The 21,066-nt window shown below is 36.0% G+C and overlaps 1 protein-coding gene across 24 annotated transcripts in view; it reads right to left on the bottom strand.

The window, feature by feature from the left end:
- MAP2 (microtubule associated protein 2) overlaps positions 1 to 21,066 on the bottom strand; it is a 141,275-nt gene that overhangs the window by 99,460 nt on the left and 20,749 nt on the right. For all 24 annotated transcript variants that reach the window (XM_086719490.1, XM_086719493.1, XM_086719500.1 and 21 more), the window contains exon 3: positions 3,535 to 3,612. The gene's annotated coding sequence lies outside the window, so the exon portion shown is untranslated. The remainder of the gene's footprint in view (positions 1 to 3,534; positions 3,613 to 21,066) is intronic.

Below are 21,066 nucleotides of genomic sequence, written 5' to 3'. Positions count from 1 at the left end.
TTTGAACAAAAAAGTCATATCAATTAAGATTTATAAAAGATCACATTATGTGAAGAACAGACTATAGGAGAGCAACATTGAGCACAGGAGGCTACTGCAGTGGTCAAGATGAGAGAGAGTGGATTCCAATGGTACAAGTAGAGAGAATGAGAAATGATCACATTCTGGATGGACACCAGCTTGGTACTGTTATTATCTGCTGTGAAGCTTAAGGGAGTTAAACAAGATGCTTCTAATAGGTAGTAAAGGCTGAAAATAAACCAATCGTCAGGGTTGTTTATTACACTGTAATCTTTACATGGGGCTTTTGTGTCAAAGAGATGCTATTACGTGAAGTAGTAAGACCCTTATTAAACTTCAGAGACAGATACCAAGCTCTACATGGTATCTGAATTACGTGTATTATGTATTCTGAATCTGAATCTGAATTACATGTATTATGTCTGAATTACATGTATTATGTTTGAAATACTTTATTCTAAATTTATATTTAGTAATAATGGCAATTGATTATAAAGATTATGTCATTTACAAAGCATTTTTACTCTTATTATCTCATTCAATTTAATCTAATTGGCATGGTTAGGTGACCAGGAAGGTAATTTACCTGGTAAGCGATGTTAACATAGCATAGCAAAATAGAGATATCTAATGAAATAGTCACTTTTATGGTCTTACCGGAGGAAACTTTGCCACTCCTAAATAGCCTGTTTTGTCTCTCTGGGTAGATCTTGTGGCTTTCTTGCCTTTCTAACATCAGTGTCTTCAAGTCATATAAAAAGATCCCAATAAATATTAGTGAAATAAAGGAAACTGCTATTTCTGTGTCAAATAGGTTAGGTAGGTTTTCTTTTTCTGGTAGACAGTATAGTTTTAGAGTCTGAGAAAAATGAATTTGAATCTAGCTCTGCAATCACTGTATGATCTTGATTAAGTTGCCTGACATATATGGACTTCCAATTTCCCCATCTGCAGATTTGCATTGCACTTCTGATCTGGGTGCATACACAGTCTTGCACTTACTCATATACGCCCAGAAAAGGTTAGCTCATTTCTACTTTCTTCCCCAACACAGCCAGGGTACTCATCTACTCCCTCCAGAAATTAAGTTATGAAAGCTTCTATGTCTCTAAATCTTACTAATGCATATTGATATCTCTTTTACCTTAAACAAATGCTAGAATTAAATGTAATGTTAGAGAAAATTAGAGAAAAAGTCCCTTTTTTTTAGTTTCCCTCATGATTTTTGAAGGAAATATAAGCAATTAACGTAGGCCAAATGAGAGAGTTTTTAAATATCTTTTAAATTTTGGAGGCAATATTTACATTGTATTTGGGAATAGTCGGTATTTCATCCATGGGTAAATAAAACATTTCAATTATTATATTATGGCAAAAACATTAAAAAACAACCAAAACATGAGTCTATTAATTAGCAAGATTCTTACAGTCAGTAAAAGGGATGATTTTCTACTAGGAAAAAAACCTAAAATATAAATAGAATTAGCATAGTATCACATATTAAGAACTTTGGATTCTTATATACAAATGCCAAAGATACCTTGAAAGCCATGCTTAAACCATCTTGGCATTAAATCTTCAAAATGTTAAAAGTTATTTGGAAGCAGTAATTTATAATACTAAATACCACAAGATTGAAACATTACAACAAGTCAACTTTATGACAAAATGAGTCAACCAGATCTTCATGTTTCAATGTGGCTGAATCTCTAAATATAATGTTGGGTGAAGGCAAAAGAAGTCTACAGTATGATGCCATTTATGTAAACTTTTAAAATGTAAATAATTATATGGCATATTGTTTCACACACACCATTCAAGTTTTAGAACACATATAGGAGGGATATATCATCTTTGGGATTATGACACCTTACAGAAAAAAAGGAAAAGGAGCAGGGTTAGCGTTTGTTCTCTCTGTGACGATTTATTTCATCAGAAAAGATCTGAACAAAGTTGAATATTAGCACTTGTTTAATCCATGTGGCTGATACTTAGGTAATTGTTATATGTTTTCTGTATTTTGATTTGAAAATTTTGTCAAGTTTCTTGATTAAAAATAAAGTGATGAAGGGGCGCCTGGGTGGCGCAGTCGGTTAAGCGTCCGACTTCAACCAGGTCACGATCTCGCGGTCCGTGAGTTCCAGCCCCGCATCAGGCTCTGGGCTGATGGCTCAGAGCCTGGAGCCTGTTTCCGATTCTGTGTCTCCCTCTCTCTCTGCCCCTCCCCCGTTCATGCTCTGTCTCTCTCTGTCCCAAAAATAAATAAACGTTGAAAAAAAAAAAAAATTAAAAAAAAAAATAAATAAAAAAAAAAAATAAAGTGATGAAGAATTCATGAAAACAGTAAAGCATACATTGTTGTGACCAATTTAAGATTGGGTAACTAGTTACAGTAAAATACATTCTCCATTTCCTAGAATAAAAAGTCATTCATTTATATTCTATCATATTATTCTGCTTTAACATAGGAATTTTGAGTTTAAAGAAAGGTGTAAAACAAAAGAAAAATTCTTTCTGCTTGTAAACTGAGCTAAAGTTTATATATTCTTTTTTTTACTCATGCAACTATAATAAACTAACAAGTGCAAATATAAAGTAAATGTTGTCTGCCATGACTCTTTCAGTAAACACATTTTTTTTCTTCTTGAAATTTGGATAGAACCAATTCAAAACATAGGAGAATCTGATGGCTAGGCATTTACACCACAACATGAAATTATTCTCACAATACTAGCTGGGGCTGGCGTTCTCCCAGTGCCTGCTCTTCCCAGACATATATATAAAACCTGAGTGAAGTCCTTACATCTACTTGCCTCCTCTCCCTCTGCGTCAAACCCTGAGTCTGTATAATGGGGATGATCCCTGCATATACTCACAGAGTTGTTGTAAGGAACACAGGGGTTAGTTATTTGAAGTAAGTCATACAGGTCACATCTGGCACATACTAAGTGTTGAGAAAATACCACTGGTGTTTTTACCCATAGCAGGAGAAACAGGCTTAGTTCGTTCCTCATTTTAGAAAAAGATCTTTTCAACTCTTTTACTATTAAATCATTCAAAACATTTTGAAGTGCTAATTTAATAAACCTAAATCTATTAGCTGTAGAATTCATGTATATTTCTCCCTTATCAAAACAAATTGATATTTATTTAGTAAAGGTTTTTTTTTTTTTTTTTTTTTTTTAATGTGGCTGACATGGGCACCTAGATGGCTCAGTTGGTTAAGCCTCCAACTTAACCTGAGCCTCCGGCTCAGGTCATGATCTCACTCTTCATGAGTTCGAGCCCCGTGTCAGGCTCTGTGCTGACAACTCAGAGCCTGCTTCGGATTCTGTGTGTGTGTGTGTCTCTTTCTCTGCCCCTCCCCCACTTGCACTCTGTCTCTCTCTCTCTCTCTCTCTCTCTCTCTCTCTCTCTCTCTCTCAAAAATAAACATTTAAAAATGTGGTTGACAACAAGTTATTTTTCAAAACTGTGGATAAGTCTTTTATTGTAGAGAGGAGAGGGTCTTACCTACTCAAGGAAGTAGTAAAATGGTAAAATTCGTTATGGTGTATTCTTGAAGGGTTAATAATATGTTCTGGCTTCTTTCTGTAAAAAAAAAAGAATTTAGGAAATTATTAATGTAATCTATCATCCATATAAAAATCTATTACATCGTGTAGATCAACTTGTGGCTTTCTCTTGCTCTGTTGGGTAACTAGGAGGCTGCAAGACGGATTTAATGATGGTTTCTTCTATGGTCATACACTGAGCATTTACAACCAGCTAAGTGCCCTTTCATTTGTTTGGAACAGAGAAATGAAAATGTTAACAGATGCACACTTTTTCCTCACTTTTTAGCTTCACTCTAGTGAAGTTTCCTAAATATTATATCCAAGGAAAAATAAAATTTTTAATTGTTTGAATTTTTTTAGCTAATAAATAGCAGGCAACTGTATTCTCTCACAAGAGAATATATTCATCCTAGTATATTGTTAATTATATCTTTAAAGGACTGGGCCTCTAGCCCAGCTGCACTGATTCCCTCCAGCACAGGATGGAGAGGAATTTTTTTTTAACAACTAATTAAATTTTCCCTATACAGTATGAAACTTACTTTGACATTCATAATCCTAAAAATCATACTGGATTAGTAATTCTGCTTAGAAATTTCACTAGAACAATACAGGACACTTCTTACTGGAGTGGTATGTGAAAATAAACCCAATTACTAGAAGGCACTAGGTTTTGTACCTCATTAAGCCATTCGCAACACATAAGTGATTTGTGTTTACTTACAACAAGGGCAGAAATCACTTTGAAATCTTGCTGTTTTACAGCAGGTATCTAAATCCATCCATCTCTATGTGTTATCCCAGGGCCTGTGTGATTTCACACCTGGTAGAGTGGATGGATCCCATTATATACCCTCAAGGAAGATGTCATTCTATAAGTAAAGGGCCCTAAGACTCAAAGTGTGATAGCTATTAACTCTTCTTTGAGACCCAGTAGGAAATGGAAATGAACTTGGAAAGATAAGAAGTGCTGGCTCATTTCTTCTCTATCACCCTTCAGAGAACAATGCGTATAGAGATATGAGCAGACAGGGTTTGATTCAAAAGTAACAAACATTGACTGGGCCATGTTCCATATGCAGCAGCAAATAAGTCTATTACTGCATATTAAAGTTAGAAAGTCTTAACATTAAAACAAATAAAATTCTGCAGGCAAGAAGAAACATAATAGAATTCTCCCATCTCTCAAATAACTTGGCAGTTATCTTAGGGGGAAAAAAGTTTTCACTGCCCACATGTCTGAACAGTTTTTTCCCCCTCTATTTCAGCTCAGTGTTTTTCAAATTTGGAATATATATATATATATATATATATATATATATAACATTATTATACAGAGTTCTATACACAATAACTTAAGACTACTTAAAAATTTTTAAGAGTAACTTTGATTAAAAGCATATTAAATGTTGTAGATTGATTCTAGAGCAAAAAGAGAATGGTAGAGGAGCTCTGGAGCTTGTTCAGAGAGAAAGGGTCCTCATGTATTTAATCAATGAATGCTGAATAAAATATCATGCTTTGTTTCCTCTTTAAATTCCCTATTTTCCTTAAATTCCTTCATGTGCATATGTTTTACACTACATCTTCATGATTTTGAAGTACATGTCCATGTGTGTGTATAAGTGTGCAAGTACATATTATATATGTATGCATGTCTCTTGGACCCTAGTAAACCTTTTTAAAAGCAAGCAAGGATTCCAAAGAACAAGGATCAGCAAACTGTGGTCCATGGACTGCAACTGTCCTGTTGCCTGTTTTTCCAAATACAATGTTATTGGCATCCAGCCATGTTCATTCATTTCTTTGCTGTCTATGACTGCTTTCATGCTTCAATGCCACAGTCGAGAAGCTGTGACAGAAACTGTATGGCCTTTCATGTATTTATATATGACCCAAATGTTTACTATCTGTCTCTTTACCAAAAACATTTGCTCACACCTGTTATCAAAGAACATGCTCATCATTTGAGGAATACCAAAAGCAATATTAAAAAACTAATATCCTGTCTTTTATAGTCTTCCCAAATATTAACTCAATAGCTATATATGAATGAAAGTGAAATTACAGCCCTAAACACTTAAAAACTAATTTAATTCCAACAGAATTGGGAAATTATTGGCCAAAAGATGAGATCATTACTAGAAAATTGAGGTTACTCAGTCATAACAATTTTAGTCATAAAAATAATGTCCCATTTACCCATCATCCTGACTTTTGTGGTTTTTTTGTTTGTTTTAAAATTAAAATGGCTGCGCTTCTTTCTAGACTTTATTTTATGAAAAAGAGATAAATGCCATCTGGGATTTATTTTTTAAAAGCAACTTGTGGCCTATTCCACTAGGCACATAAAATTGAATAGTCATTTTAAATTAACACAGTGCAGCTAGAAGTGATCATTTTATTCCATATCAAAAGATTAAAATACTTTAACAGTTTTTGTTAAGAATATTATTTGACACAGTCTCAGTATTTGATATCTTACACATACTGGCTACAGATCCCTAAAATAATATTAGCAAACATTTATGCAGCATTTATTTTGTGCCACACAATGTTCCAAGTACTTCATATATATTAATTCACTTAGTCCTCACGATTACTCTCTATGACAGGTAACTATTGTTATCTCTACTTAAAGATGAGAAAACTGAGGCCAACAGACTTTAAGTGCCCTTCCCAGCATCACATAGCTAGGAGATGGACAAGACTTTTCAACCATACACCAACTCCTTATGGACCCTGAGAATTGGTGTTAAGGTCTCCAACTCTGGGGAAAGACAATTTCAAGCACAAAGGCTTTTGTGGGCCCTTGAGAAGTGGTATTTCACCAATGGCAACCTTCAATTTACTAGAAACACCTACTAAACATATATTTTATTCAGTATATTCAGCTTTTTTACCAAATTGAAATGTACTCAACTGCAGTTTTGCCTCTGTTCTCTACTCCATTATTTCTATCAGGTTTGGTTAAGCCACGTTCCAGAATCTATTAGAGTTGGGTGTGAAATCCTGAGAATCATGGCTGGCAACACCTGACAAAGTTAATTTACTTAACCACTATATTCAGGGGCCTATATATAATAGAGAATAGAGTATACGTTGGCATCACAAAATAAGCTGAGTAGATTATCTACTGAGAAAGCCAAGATAGACAATTGTTCAGCTATAGACAAAATCAGCTTTTACTAGTTTATTACCCAGATAAATAGGATGTACATACAATGCACTTAGTCTGCATATAATACATGTCTGGCTGTTGACATATTTATATGCAAGTTATGTTGTACCCCTAGCACTGAAGTTAGAATGATGAATTCATGCAGACTTAAAATCTCAGGAAGAAATTAATACCAACATGTGGTTTTCTCAAGTGATATAAGAACCAATGTTTCATTAAGCAACAAAGTCAAGATAAAATCTTCCTTAGATTATTAGGCCAGGATACACTTTTCATTAACCTTTGAAACACATTCTAGTATAAATACCATTTGATTATTTTTCCTGTTTTGATAGACTTTGTCAGATAAGTGAAACCGTGAGATGCTTGAAGTTGAAATCCTAAACAGCATTTCGGAAGGCTAACCTTAAACTCACTGGCTATCATTAGCTTATTCAGTTAGCTCTCAAATAAACAATAGTAACATTGTTCTCTGCCTCCTCTATGAATATGCTCTATGCGATTTTGAACAGTTCGTGTAATTCAGAGCACTTGTGAAGGATTACAAGATTTCAACTACTGAGGACGTTCAAAATTGCCAGTACTATTGGGAAAGGATCCACTATCCAAGCAGTCTTTAAACAGGAGAGAAGCTGCCAACATAAAATCATTTAGTCTGATAGGCTATTAAACCATTTCTATTCCCTAATAGGTTTAGAAGCAGTTCATTATCACTACTTATTTGTAAGTAGCCAAAAGTCATGGTGAACCAAAGTCACTGATAGTTAAACAGATCAGAGAGAGATCTTCCTTTCTTGGGGCTTTTGCCAAAGTTCTTTTTTGGAGAACATTATGTTTCTTGCAAAGGAAACATACCTCGAAATATATGAATTAAGGAAAGTTAACAAAAGCCCTACTCAAAACATATGGTCTCCATATCTAGGTAAGGTAGAGGGTAAGAATTTTCCACTTTGATTCCCAAACCTGATATACTCCAGGCTATTGCTAAGGAGTAGCAGACTAGGTTAATCCAGTTGAGTAGAAATTAGCTAGTCTTGTCCAAAGCACCTCAACCTAATTCAAGGCCATAAAAAATAGGATACAAGCAGGTGAAGGATAAAGGATTGGATTAGTCAGAAAAGTCAAGTTTAAGTCTCAGAGACTTTGCACAATAAAGGTTTATATCCTGCTCATACAAATCCTGAGGTGGGTAAGGTAATGCTCCAGGACAGCTCTCTCTCATGATCAGAGTACATCCTTTTTGTGGCTCAACTCATGGCCTCCAAGATTACAGTAGCAGGGAAGAAGATATGAGAGGGTTGCCCACAGCTTTTAAATGCTTTAACACAGAAGTGACACACATTATTACCTCCTCTTACCACTCAATGGACTGAACTAACCACTATGGCTCTGCCTACTTAAGGGGTTGAGAAACATGGAGGATAAATGGAACTCTGGGGGTACGTGGCTGCCTCACATTTAGTGGAGCATGTGACTCTTGATCTTGGGGTTTGAATTCAAGCTCCATGTTGGGCATAGAGATTACTTTAAAAAATAAATAAATACATGGAGATCTGGTGAGTAGTAAATGTCTCCATTGCAAGAGTGAAGGAAGCATGATGAGATGTCCAGTAGCTACTTTAGGGTCAGGTTTAGATTCCTTCTTGGTTGGAAAGGGTTGAAAAGAAATGGTCGGTGGTATCAGTGAAAAACTTATTTTGCTAAATTGTTAACATATGCTGACTCTGACTGGATATAAATAAATATCTTATTTTATAGATAAAATACAAGAGGCATCGCAATATAGAGAACCTTGGACAGCAACGGGGCACGTGTCAGTGTTTTCACGTATTTATATGTTACATTGCTGTTTTCTGCGCAGAGTCAGAATATATCTGAAGAACTAACACTTCTTTGCTTGACAGAAAGCCATCTGTTCATTTGTTTCTCATTTTCATACAAACACTAACCATTTTTAAAATGGTAGAATAAGTTAGTGCAGATTTGCAGGTTCATGTGGTACAAGAAGAAAGAACTGAGGAGGGACACAAAGGAAACAGCAGGCTGCCATAACATTATCTGACGAGGATGCCTCTTAGTGATTTCACTATCATGTTAAAAACTCTTCTGTCAACATGATAAAAACCAAATTTCGAGAACTGGTCTCAAAAGGTTCTACACTGTGCCTATGCTCAACTTATTCAATTTCATCCCCAACTTTCTACCATCACAAAGATTCCTATTGTCTCACTCTAGCTCCTTTATCAGCCTATTAATTGCCCTCTTCTTTCCAGTTTTGCATTTTTCTTCTTTCCCTCTACAAAGTCATCTTCTTTCTCTTTTTCTTCTCTTCCTCTCTCCCTGTCTCCTCCCTCCTCCATGTCTGTCAACTCCTCCTTGAATGGGAGCCCTGTTCTCTGTGAGGTCTCCCCAACGACTTCCAGGTGCATGTTGCTTGCTTTTATCACCTACTTGACATTCATATGAATGCTGTGAATGAAACTTAGTGAAACTGAAACAAATTCGCAGCCCCATCCTTTTTCTGCTTATTTCAATACTAGAAGCTATTGGTTTCTATCAAATATATGAATTCCTTTTTCTCATAGTATTCTGAATCCAAAATGAATACAAATGAAGAACAAAAAAATATGAAGACACATAAGAGTATACAATGCACTTCAAATAAGGGTACCATATTATCAAATTGTCTCAAGAAGTATTAGCAATTTACACCTCTACCACCGTCTATTTCCCTACACCATTAGCAGCACTGTGTGTTATTTATTTGTTTAATATCTGCTCCACCCCACCCCATCCCACTCCAAGGAATCTGCAAGCTCTAGAGGGCAGGGGCCATTTTTTTCATATTTACTATGACCCTTCCCTGTCTGGTAGCAAGTACTTGCTCAATAACTATTTAACAAATGAATTAAAATTGAGTCATGTACTGTAAAAAAGATAGAAAGGTGTGTTGATGCTTTAATTCTGTATATGTGAACTTGTCTGTTCTAACCAATATCTCCTTATCTAACTGGCTTACTGCTTCCCTGATTTGACAGTGGGTGACTGGCAAAAGCTGAATGAGTGAATAATTATAAGAATGATAACAGTTTATTTTTCTAACTATTCTGACTAGGATTTGATTAAGTTAGACTTTTAAAATAAAAAATAACACAAACTTTGGATATGGGTGTTGGAACGCTGGCCTATCACCTACTGGCTGCATAAGACTGGGCACATCTTCTAAGTTTTTGGAACCTTAGTTTTATCAATAAAATGGAGATTATTAATGAGATTTCCCTTATAGAGTTGATACAAGAATTAAAGAAAATCATTTGTAGAAAAGTGGTTTGACAATTGTGGAAAATGGTAAGGTCTCAGATGATATATCTTCACCATTTAGCACTACTATATCCCTTATGAAGAGAGGATGCATTAACTTGAGCAAAATTCATGCAAATACATGGTTTCTAGCTTTACCTCTTCTCTTTAGTTTTGCTTAGCAGCCAAATGCCTTTTGTAAATTCTTAGGACAGAGAGTGTCTTTGAGAAGGATTGTGCCAGAGAAAGAAAGCAACTCATTTACTAATAGCCCACGGTCACCTGCTGGGAGCCGTCTGTCAACCTGCAGGAGCGAAGAGAGATTTCACTGGGGAAGCAGAGGAGGCATCTGGTTGAACCCCAGTGACAAGGCACCAGGCTATTTCTGAGGCCACTGTGAGCATGCAAATTCCAGCTGTAGTCTAAAAAAGTCAGATTTCAGCTGAGTGATGATGTTCTTTGCCAGAGGTCCTGCACTCTCTGAGGGCGACGTCCTGACTGCTGGAGAATTTGAAAAGTCATGTATTTAGGAAAAGGGGGCTCCACCAAAGAGAGGAAAATACTTGCTGTGCTGTAGTCATCTGATGGGAAAGATGAAATTCTGGTAACTCTACTTCTAGCCCAAAGACCTAAAAGCTCTAGAAGCTGAGGGATTTCACCAACTCACTGAAGTCTTGGAGAAGCATTTACAATTAAGGGTGATCTCCAGCTGATTCAGGCCCTTCATCTCCTGCTGCATACTGTTTAAGAGGCAATGTGTGATAACTTAATCAGCACAGTGGGGATGAAGTAGGCACCTACCCCTCCCCTTCTGTAATGCTAATTTGAAATAACTTCTCTCCTCCCTAAGTTAGTTTCTTAACAGTGGCAACCAACATTTTATTACTAAAGAAATTTTCAGTAATGACCCATTTTAAAAAGTGAAGATTTCTTAATTGAGTGAGAATATTACTTACTGGTTGAGAAAATACATCAAAATAAGTTTCCCTTAAAATATACCTGAATGAACTACATTAGCACTCCCAGGTGCTTTTGAAACTCAATAACAATATTAAGGCATGCATGATACAACAATTCTCCCATCAGTAAACTTAGAAATATTAAAACACATAAGGATATATCATTAAGATTTCACCAAACAAAAGGGAAGGGCTTGACACAGAGATGCTGGTAACAAAAGTGTTTGCCTCACTATAAATAGGAGGCAAAGGAGGAGGCAGATCGTCTGCTGGGGAGCTTTTTAAAATGTTTTTCCCCTCCTCTATTATTCTGTCAGTGGCCATGCAATTCCTCTCCTTTGTGCTCTTTTCAGAAGGGTGTTCTATTATTATGCTTTATTTAATTGGCTTAGATTTAAGTAAATAGACACCACTGAGAAGAAGGGCAGTTGGAATGGAGGAAGGAGGCATTAGGAAATTAACACAGGAGGAGGGGCACAGAGAGACAGGGACTGTAACCAGATATCAGAGAACCTCAAGCCCTGCCTTCTCCAGAAACGCTTTTATCTACCGCTCCCAGTGGCCACTTAACATCTATAATCAAGCAACATGGGTCTGATTTATATAAAAACATATGAAAATAAGATTAAAGTCTAAGCTTTAAAAAAACCCAGCAAGCGAACCAATGAGGTTGCAAACATTCCAGCTGCTCTAATTACTGTTGTTTCAAAGGAAATGTGAGGGCTGCTGATGCCTAGCTAGGGTTCTCCTGGGTTCTTCTGGGACTCCTTCAGCCCCTTTTGGTATCTGCAGGCACCAAAGTTTGCTTCAGAGGTAAGGTTCCATGCTCTCAATCTGAGAATGGCTTTTAGAGCTACACTAGAGCCAAAGAAGAATCAACAGTCTTTAAACAAAATTATTGAGACTTTAAAACTGTATTATAATATTTAACAACTGTGGTTCCCAACTGTTACATCAGGAAAGTCTCAGAGTCTTCTAACTGCACGTGCAGGACCCTGCCCGACTCCCACTGACCGCCCTCATCTCTCCAGGATCTTCCCTGCACTGTGAGGGCCAGCCACCTGCTCTGCGAGTCCCCCTGCACCCTGGAAGTCATTCAGCTCAAAGAAAACTCACGCAGCTAAAGAAAAGGGAGAAAACAGTTAAAACTAAGGCTGCAAGCCATTCCTTACTTCCTTTTTGCCTCATGTTTTTGGTGGCTCTATCTAGTGAGCATAGACTGAAATGTTTTATCTATGCACAACCTCCTCCACTGCTCTCTCAGTTTCTTTGGAGATCTGGTGACCACAGAGGGGAATAGACCCTGGTTTAATAGAAGGTAATCTAATCAATTGCTTCCAGAAATTCCCTGAAAGCCATTACAGTAGAGCATAGACATGAAAGGGTGAGGACACATTAGATACTGACATAACTTTAAAATAACAATAAAATCGGGGCGCTTGGGTGGCTCAGTCAGTTGAGCGTCCAACTTCGGCTCAGGTCATGATCTCACTGTTTACGAGTTCAAGCCCCGTATTGGGCTCTCTGCTGACAGCTCGGAGCCTGGAGCCTGCTTCTGATTCTCTCCCTCTCTCTCTGCCCCTCCCATGCTCAAGCTCTGTCTCTCTCTCTCAAAAATAAAATAAATGTTTAAAAAATTATTAAAAATAAATAAACAAAATAGCAATAAAATCTGAAACTCAGATTTCTACTAAATTGTTTGTAGGAAAACATGTTCTATCTAATTCCACTCCTTGACCAAAATATAAAGACCTTTCTGTGTCAGAAGAATGTTATAAGCTTGTCTGTCCTTGAATAAGATTCCCTTTGCAATGTGTTCTAATATGAAATTGTGTGTTAAAGGGGTCCATGCAGTATCACAAAAGTCATCTACCATTCATTTCTCACCATGTTCTTGCATATTGTATTAGCATGTGGCATCATCTAATAGCCTCTGAAGTTTCAGTGTAAATAAAAAAAAAAAGGTTTATTTAATAGTTTTCCCATTCATTTAACAAATTACTCGCTACAGCTGCTGAATAGCACCATCAGTTTCTAGCAGGAACCACAAGGAATAATAGCCTTTTATGGCAGGTGACATAACCCAGTCACAACAGACCCAGGGGAAATTTCGGGTTTCCAGTTTACCAGAGAATTGGTTTTTTTTTCAATGTTTATTTATCTTTGGGACAGAGAGAGACAGAGCATGAACGGGGGAGGAGCAGAGAGAGAGGGAGACACAGAATCGGAAACAGGCTCCAGGCTCTGAGCCATCAGCCCAGAGCCTGATGCGGGGCTCGAACTCACAGACCGCGAGATCGTGACCTGGCTGAAGTCGGATGCTTAACAGACTGCTCCACCCAGGCGCCCCCCAGAGAATTGGTTTTGAGTATGTTACAAACCAACAGCCGTTGCTCCCAAATAATTAATTAAACAATTAAAATCTTTTTCCTTGAAAAGAAATTATCTGTGAAGATATTTTAAAAGAAATCATTGTTACTATAATAAAGTTTCCATACAAATCAAATTAAAATTCTTCATATGATGACTTCATAACTAAAATGCAAACATATTTTTTTAATGTTTATTTATTTTTGAGAGAGAGAGAGCACAGAGCCCGATGCGGGGCTCGAACTCACGAAATGTGAGCTGAAGTTGGACACTCAACCAACTGAGCCACCCAGGCGTCCCAATGCGAGCATAGTTTTAAACGATAACTAGAGTAATTTGTTTTTCGTCATTCTCAAAATTGCAAGAATCGATTATATTATATCTATAATTTTGGCAAAGAAGTTTGAGTTCAAGTAAATGCCTATAAAATAGAGATGATTGTCAGTTTTTTAAAGTGAATAATTAGTGCCCAAAAAAGGCATTGAGTGAGATAAGGCATAATTAAGTGATATAGCACACACATATCACAGAGCCACCTCTCTTAGGCAGGAATATTATAAAAGCTCATATTTTAAAGAGGCCCAACAGACTGTCTTCCAGTTCCTTTATCGAGTTACACAGAGCTTTTTTCCTTTTCTTTTTTGGTAGTGATTTTAGAGTCACTTTGCATGATAGAATATTTGATTTTCCTTTATATTTTCTCCTTGTTAAATTGTAAAAACTGGAAGCAATTTTCTCATATTCACACTATTCCTGCCAATAAAGTGTTATCTCTGGAAGCTTATTTTAGAAATGTGTCAGACAGTTGTGCTTAGCAAGCTCATGTGTTATACTTTGTTCATTATAATCTGTAATTTTGTTGATGACTGTGGATTTCAGTGGATGCTGACCAGAGCTGTTAGACTCACACATAACTCCATTCACTTTCTTTTTCCCGGATACTTCCTGCAGTGGGTCACTGGCATAATGGTTACAGCAAAAGTCTACTTAATAGAGTGGAAAGAGAAGTTTTAGAGCCAGCCAGACCTCTATGTAGCAAGTTACTCAATTTCATCTGGCCATAGTTTCTTCATCTATAAATTGTAAATTGTAATATCTACTCTCCTGTAGAAAGATTCTAAGGACTAGGAATAGGCTAGGGAAAGCTTTTTGTATAGGGTCTGACGTATATTCACCGATACGTGGTACTGGTGTTATGACACAACTCAATGAATTGGGTAGGACTATTTGTCAAAACAGTGAAAAGAAAAAGTGTTGCTATTTATCATGCATTTTAGAACTTTCAACATGGCCAGACATCACAATCTCCTGGGATCCTGCTTAAAAATTCAGAGTCCTGAATTTCATTTCAGGGATTCTGATCCCAGAGGTCTGGAGTGGGTATAGGAATCTATATCTCTCACAGGTACTTAATACGATCTCTAAGAGGGTGATCTGGGGATCCCAATTTGAGAAATAACTGGTATATAATATATAACTAATACTATTAGAATAATCATGAGTTTTTTACTGTGACTATATCAACTAAGAAAAGGAGGATATTGTTCTCAAGATACTAGCTTAGCAATAGCTGTTAATTTTTGTTATTTTTAATTGTATAGGCTTAGCCTTCTATAAGCGATCTAAAATAATCCCAAATATTTTTCCTAGTAATTTATGGGTTATTTATCTTCTCAAAAAAATCTGAGTTTAGCTTTTTGTGTGTGATAGACTCTTTATAAAATTCAGTGGAAGCTTTGGATCAACACCCATGTGGCATGACCTTTATTTGTACAAAAGCTTCCTGGGTCCCATTCATATACTAGCTGGGATCTAACAAACCTCACATTAAAAGCAGTTGGACTAAAGAATTAGGAATTAACCATTTGCAGTTTATTTCTGTACTCTTTAGATATCACAGGTCTAAAACATGATTATTGTGCAGTGGAAAAAATGTGACCTTTATATATCTATTTATTCTCAAGTAGCTTTGATTGCTTATTCTGTAGGAGGTTTGGAAAGAATAGCTCTTTACAAAATTGAATTGGAGAATTCTAATAAGGAGGCTGTTTATTCTGTTAAAATAACACAAGTTTCTACTTTGGATAACAAGGAATTCGGTAAAAACAAACTTTAAATGCCACAGATTCTACCACAAGTTTTTGTAAAACAGATATGTATTGCCCAGCAAGTTTTACCTTTCTTATTGCATCTAAGTCCTGGGAGAGAGATGTAAGGCAATGTACATTTCCTTTTTGCTTACATTGTTCTAAGACGAAAATGCTTCAATGGCCCAATGCTCTTGGGAAAAAGACTAAAACATTACCTTGTTCCGGAATAACTTGCCTCACTTGGATTTATTTCTCTCTCCCGCCTCATTCTATGCTATGCCCTCCCCACCCCCCCCCCAACTCCCTGGTCTCCTATTATACCAGCCTCCTGGCATTCCCCCTTATATGCCATGCTTCTGTAGTCACAAGGCTCTTGCATGTGCTTTTGGTCTATCTAAAATGCTCTTTTCTACCTTCTTTGCCTAGTTAAGTATTAGGTATTCATAGATCATTACTAAATTATCCTCCCTGACAAGGTCAATTCATGAATCTCTCCTTCATAGCATTTTTTATAGTTCTAATTTTTCCCTTATTGATGTAATTATTTGACCTAAAGCTTTTTCCCCACTAGACTTTACGCTTCACAGGGATGAAGACCACAGCTGTTTTTTGCTACCCAGACCATAAGGACTTGGTGGTCGATAATGAATTAAAAAAAAAAAAAATGCTTTCATCATATCGTTACCTACCTAGCATCTAAAATAATACAAAACCCAATAACCAGCTAAAAGTCTAGGAATACCTCTTTGGACTTTTCTCATGCACAAAATGAGGGCTTTTGAGTAAATAATCACTGGGTTCGTTTTCAGTTTTAAAAGTCAGTGACTCCACAACTCAAATGTCCATCAATTGATAAATGGATTAAAAAATGTGGCATATTCATTGGTGGAACATTATTTGGCCATAAGAAAACAATGAAGTACTGATTCTTGCCACAACATGAATGAATCCTTGAAATATTACGCTGAGTGAAAGAATCCTCTCTCAAAAGACCACATGTTGTATTACTTCACTTACAGGAAATGTTCAGAAGAAAAGGAAAATCCACAGAGACAGAAACTAGATTAGCAGTTGCCTAGAGTATAAATGAGGTGGAAATGGGGAGGGACTGCTAATAATTATGGGTATTCTTTTAGGGAGGGGATGGAAATGTACTAAAATTAGGTAGTGAAGACAGCTACATAACTCTGAATATACTAAAAATCACTGAATTGTACAATTTAAAAGGCTGAATTTTTGCTTGTGAATTATACCTCAATATAGTTATTACCAAAAAAATCAATGACCCATTGGCTATGTTAATTCATAATATATCTAATCTAAATAATTCAGTAAACATTCATCTTTTTAGAAGTTAAAGTTTCCAAGAAGTTTAAGCCCAAGGAGTAGGAAATCTTCCCATAGTGGAACAAAATATTCAGAATATTCATTCAGAGTACTTCATTGGTTACTATACATTAAACACTAAGTTATACCTACTTAGACTGTTTTAAAAAATGCATGAAACACCCTCCCTGATTGCAAGGAGCTTATACAATCATACCTGAGATGGTAATTATCTACAACACAAAGCACAGGGTGAGAATACAGATGAAACTGTACAAATCAGGGCCTACCTGGAGCCCAAGGAGAGATTATGTTGAATTTCAATTATTCAGGACAGCATGGTATTTAAGACAAACTTTATAGTTACATATGATTTGGACAAGGAAGGAAGAGGGATAGAAGAGAAGAAATTGATGGCTCAGGTCATGATCTCATGGTTCGTGAATTCAAGCCCCGTGTGGGGCTCTGTGCTGACAACTCAGAGCCTGGATCCTGCTTTGGATTCTGTGTCTCCCTGTCTCTCTCTGCCACTCCCTGACTCATCCTCTGTCTCTTTCCATCTCTCAAAAATGAATAAACATTAAAAAAAAATTTTAAAAAAGAAGAGAAGAAATTGAGAAAATAGTAGAAGCAAAAGAAGAGAAGCAGGCAATGAAAATTACAAGTAACTGGTACACAGGGAATTTGGGGGGAATTGGAAATGTAGGTTGGGGTCATATGAGAGAGAGCTTAGAATCTTAATTGGGAGAATGGATATTTATTCTATAGTAACGGATTCCTTGGAGGTTTTAGATAGTTTAGATTTTATGAATCAGTTGACTTTTAGGAAGATTAATCTTGAATTGACTGGACTTGGACGAGCTGATCAATTATATGTAGAACAAGAGTTTTGGCATAGACCAATAGTCATGGGATAGATCATCAATAGGGTGGCAGGATGAGGAAAAGCTAGCAAAGACAATAATGAAGAAACAAGACAAGTCAGTACTCCAAAATCTAATGAAAAAGAGATCTCAAGGAGAAATGGGTGGCTACTAATAATATATTTTATGCATGTGCACCATATTTAATCCTGGACAGTCTTTGGATAGTTTATAATTTGTCTGAGGTCTCACAGTCAGTGGTAGGAGGCAAAGTCGACTGAAATCAGGTTTTCAGTTTTCTCTCCACTGAATTATTGCTGTGGCAAGAGAGGGCATTCAGTCTAAAGGCTGGGAGGCAACCATTCAATTTTTAAAATATGATCAACACAGGAGATCTCTCAAAAATGTTTTCAGTAAGTAGTAGAGTGAAAGAAAACATCTAGCAAAATGCTAAGAAGACAATAGGACAAATGGGAAATGAAACCGTAAGAGGAGTAGATATGTTAGAGGAGTTTGCAGAACAAGGGGAATAAGAAGATGGTAGCTGGAAATCATGTAAGCAATAAGCTTTTAGCCTGGGATTTTCACAATGAGGTATTCTGTTGTAAAAAGTTATCAGACTTGTCAGGATCTAGCAATGGACCAGAGTCAACAGGGGTAAGGCAGTCACATATTACACTGAAGGCTCCTGAAAGGGGGTGGGAGAATAATTTATTATATCTCAAAGTGTGTTTGGTATGGACTGACCCTGGATCAAATTTTATGTGATTTCTTCACTAATTCATCTTAGTCAACAGAATAATTGTTTCTCCCAGTAGTTAAGTATATACCTCTTAATTTAGTAGAAGGGAAAAAAATTAAATACTCAGAGCATCCCTCAACTTTTGAAAATGTTTCAAATGATAAATTGTATCCAATGTTTATATTGTTCCCAGCTCTATTTGAAAGTAGAATACCTCCTACTTGGAAATGTACCTTGAATATATATCGTGTAATATAAATAGTATTGGTGATTGAATGAATTTGCTATTATTTTATTATACCACTGCAGATGCTATTAGTTTTTCTAATCATTAAAAATAAAGTCACTGAAAAATACATTCAAGGTTAATTAATATTTCTTATGGAGTTTAATAGGAACACAATAGCAAATAATATATTTAATATCATTAATGCTATAAGTTTACTGTGGAGTCCTCTTCAAATATGAATATGAGATCTTCTTTATCATGTGTCACTGGAGTTAGCATGTGACATTCTGTGATTGTTATTGTTTCTTTAAATGACAATTTAATTATGCAATTACTCAGCTCCAGAAAGGAAAGACAGCCTCACAGATAGATGTAAAAGCAAATGACTCACAGACATGATCTCAACTATCAAATGTCATAATTATTTATTACATTCAAAACGATATCATCAAAACAAAGGGAGGGATTTGTACAGATTTTTCCAAAGCTTATGTGCCCAACTTAATAGAAATCGATGCTAATTAACTGGTTTCTGATTAAATTGGATCCGCAAAGTGAATCTCCTGTAACTTTAACACCAATGTCCTCATTTCTTTTTCACATGTTAATATCCAGAAACACAACCTGCTCCTTTACTCTGCCTGAAAACAAAACATGTGTAGTCATCCCTGGCAACTCTGCATTTCTTATATATTTTTTACCCATGGACATATATTTAGAAATAGCCTTCAAGTTATTTTCTGAAAGAGCCAGAAATCAAAATGACTAAACAACTTATCGATAATAGCTCTCTGTGGTTGTGTCAAGTAAATGGGTAATTTTATTTATTTATTTATTTATTTATTTATTTATTTATTTATTTATTTATTTGATAGAGAGAGAGCATAAGCAGGGGAGAGGGGCAGAAGGAGAGAGAGAGAGAGAGACAGACTCTCAAGCAGGCTTCATGCTCAGCATGGAGCCTGATGCGGGGCTCTATCTCTGGGATCATGACCTGAGCTGAAATCAAGAGTCAGATGTTCAACCTACAGAGCCACCCAGGCACCCTGTAAATGAGTTATTTCTTAAAGAGAAACCTTGATATATGATTTTAAGTGAGGGAGACCATTCTGCAAATTTGGAAAATTTCTTTTCTACGGGGTCCTCTCAGCATAATGTGAATACAGATCACTGACAAACTGAGCGTCAATCTGCACATCCATGTATCCTTTGGTTAACACTAGCTGTTTCTTAGAATTAGCATATAGGTGCAATTATAATGTAAAAATGTCTATGTACAGTATTAATAAATTTATTTCATAATGTCTAATTGTACTTTTTTAAACTAAAGCTTGCCTCACACTTTTTTCCACTATGTTTTAATGGAATTTGACTGGTGTTTGAGGAAGATTCATGTTAAATGTCTTTTTCTGATGCCAATTATTGTCAGATAATGAAGCTATCTTGTACATGTTCAATGCAAAAGATCTCATTTTGAATAAATCTATTTTCATAGATTTGCTGTCTAAAAGCCATACAAAACTTCTTAAGATATGGACTTGAGTATAACCAAAATATTTTAGTGGAAACTACTGATGAATAGAGCCAGAAGAATCTGAATTTTTAAAATTGTTTCTTACAATAGTCCAGCAGCTTCTATCTAAATATTTTCCTTTCAGGGCTATTTACTCACTTCTGCATTCTCTCTCTCAATCACTTTCTCTCAGTATATTTCTGCCACACCAACTAAAATAAAGTGGGAAATTCTGGACTATGTTTAAAATCTCTGTCTCTCTGATTATGCATAATATATCATAACTATATACTCTTGTTCAGCCCTTGAAGTTTTTAGGATTTCTGTGGGGAGGCTGTTAGGCGTGGGAGTTTATTTCAGTTTGCAGGGCATTGTTTTGGGATTTGCCGACACTAACACTTTGTATTTCCTGTCCCCTTATGCAACATGCCTGACAAATTATAATTATCAGTGTTTTCTTTTACAGAAGGATAATTATTTGTTATTTTTACTTAAGCAATAAAAAAAACTGAACAGTGTTCTCCCCACAAACAAGACTCAAATGCACAGGGTTATTGGCCTGCCAGTCTACATAATATGGAAAAATCCCAATTGCTCTCCATAAAACAGACTGCCATTTTCAGTTACTCCAGCAAAAATGCCAATGATAATTTTATAGAAATCCTTCACAAAAATCTTCCAAGAGAAAGCAAGAGAGTCACATTAAGAAGATCTCCTTTATGTTTTAGTTTTATATTTAGTTTAATTATATTTTAATTAAAATACTGATATTCATACCAGACAACAAATGTATCACTAAAATGATGTTGGTAAGATTCTTAATCCTTTTTGCTACAATTTATGATTATGCAGAAAGGGCATTGAACTCCCTATGTGACAGTCATTTTACTTAATGCAAAGGCCAAACTACCAAAT

The sequence above is a fragment of the Puma concolor genome, chromosome C1 (assembly GCF_028749965.1).
Source record: "Puma concolor isolate L17-30 chromosome C1, mPumCon1.1.hap2, whole genome shotgun sequence".
Lineage (NCBI taxonomy): Eukaryota > Metazoa > Chordata > Mammalia > Carnivora > Felidae > Puma > Puma concolor.
This window is presented reverse-complemented; position numbering and strand designations above follow the sequence as displayed.